Below are 2,280 nucleotides of genomic sequence, written 5' to 3' on the forward strand. Positions count from 1 at the left end.
CAGTATGGAGGAAGTGAAACCGCTCTAGCCAACCTGTCAAAATAATGCTGCTAATTACCCCTGATCTCCTTTAATGGGAAGCTGCTCCCTACTCCACAAAGGAGTGAATGCGAGGTCTACAGCAGAAACTCGGTAGCACTGGCATGTTTAGCACTTACAGTGAGCTGGGGGTGGGGAGGGCGGCGGAGGGGAGATGTCCTGAGAAGGTCCCAGAACTCTTCCACAGTGATGACTCCAGGTTTCAATACTAGCTTGAAAGCGAAATTTGCCTTCCTGTAGTGCCAAGAGCTACTGGTATTCTGCTAAGAAAATGGCCCATAGCATGGAGAATGTTTCAGAGCCTACCATGAACTTGAAAGGAAACATAACAATGACCCTTGCATTGATTGCCCCCTCCCCAATATTGTCTTAGCCACACTGCTTTCTTCTAACAGCTAGAGATTTCTTCTTGGGAGACCCAGACTGTGAACGTTTTTCCTTCCACGTCTCTCACCTCATCGCGCTCTCTCTGTGTCATATATCTATATCAAGCTTTGCATCTGGCAGAAGGCACACCATTCATTCCACTGATCTCTGCCATTGGGTCTTGCATGAAAAAGAAGCTGAGCAACATGACCCCTTTGACCCACTGCTGGAGCAACAAATTTATTAGAGATATCGGCATGAGAAATGAAAGGGAAGTAAAACAATTCCAGCTTATTGTGTGTCTTTCTTTCATACTGCTAATCCGGTTTACACATCACGCCTACACGTCTCAATAGGGCATTATACACTGTGGCAGAGGCTGGGGAAATAAAAGGTGTGTGTGTGAGAGAGAGAGAAAGAGAGAGAGAGGGAGAGAAAGGGAGAGGAAAGAGAATGAAAAAAGGGAAGATGGATATTCTAATCTATATTGGTTTACTGCTTCCATTTTTCTGTCTGGACAAAGTTGGAGAAGATTTGTAAAACAGACTCTCCCCCCCCCATAAAGTAATTCCAAATGGTGCTAACTCCTGTTCAAATAGCTTGTCAGATTATGACTAGATTATAACCAGAAATTAGATACACTTCTCACAGTGCGTTTGAAATGAAGCTAATACCCCCAATTGAGAATGAGCCTATTAAGATGGTGATGCCTATTGGTGTCCACCTTGATGTAACATTTTAATTTAAAAAGATCAGGAACTCAAAGGCATTTTCCAGCCTGTGGAAGGAAACTGGGTGACAACTGGAACACACACAAACTCACAACTCAAAGCCTCTTGTTTTACAACATGGGTACACAATGCACCTGAGGCAACAATTTATTCTGAGGTACCACCCAGGAATAAAAAGTTACAGTAACAAAAGATGACACCAAAAAGCATTGTCTTTCTTTGTGAAGACAATTAATTGCATGTTGAATTACTGGGGCCAAAAAAAAAAAAAAAAAACCGAACACACACAGCATGCTGAAGGAGGACTATTGTAGTAGCTCAAGACCTCAGTGGTTGAATTATTAAATATTTAGAGCCACCCATTGTGGGCCTTTATTATTTATGTCTTGCTCTTTTGAATTTCTCCTCCCCAGGGAGGAACAACGGATAAAAAAGGGAGAAAGATGGTCTTCTCTCCCAGGTCCAGGAAAACAGGACTCTGGGTATCTGCCATAGACAACAATCACACGTTCTTCTTAGGTGATGGGTATTACGATCAGAAGACCTCGGATGTGCTGCTCATCCACGCACTATAGCCGTCATTTAAAACATGCAGTTAAATACGTGGAGACAGCACATGTCACCTGGGGGCACCATCTCAGGGGACTTGTTGGGACTCGGTCTGAAAGGGTGTGGATCGGTCCGGCCCACCGCAGAGCTCCCCCCGAGGCTGCACCCAGCGCTCTCCGCGCAGGGTTAGCCGCCCACCTCTTTAATGGGTGGCAGGCACCAGAGCGCCTGAAGCCGTGGGCGCAAGAGCCAACACATACCTCTTCCCTGCCCGTGGCCCTTCCGTGAACTCTAAAGGCCCCCTTTGGCCCTTTCTCCCACCAACGGCGGCAAAGAGGTGCATGTCGAAGCCCCGGGGTTTGGTAAGGTGCTTCTCCGCTAGCCCCGAGGGTCGAACTCAGCCGGGGCGCCGAGCGTGCCCCGGTCCCCTCCAGCTGCTCTCGGCACAGCTCCACCGAGCAGAGAATTCGCTTCCGTGCGCGCGCGCTCTCGGCGCCCCCACCCTCCCCCCGGCGCTGTCACTCTCCGCACCAGCCCTTCCACCGCCAGCTCTGCCTCCACTTGCGAGTCAGTAGCCACCGCCCGGCTGGTGAGC

The 2,280-nt window shown here is 48.7% G+C and overlaps 1 protein-coding gene across 1 annotated transcript in view; it reads right to left on the reverse strand.

Moving 5' to 3' along the window:
* The window catches only part of PTCH1 (patched 1), an 82,373-nt gene that overhangs the window by 79,459 nt on the left and 634 nt on the right, over nucleotides 1-2,280 (reverse strand). The gene's annotated exons all lie outside the window — the stretch shown is intronic.

The sequence above is a fragment of the Tupaia chinensis genome, unplaced genomic scaffold (assembly GCF_000334495.1).
Source record: "Tupaia chinensis unplaced genomic scaffold, TupChi_1.0 Scaffold145148_1, whole genome shotgun sequence".
NCBI lineage: Eukaryota > Metazoa > Chordata > Mammalia > Scandentia > Tupaiidae > Tupaia > Tupaia belangeri.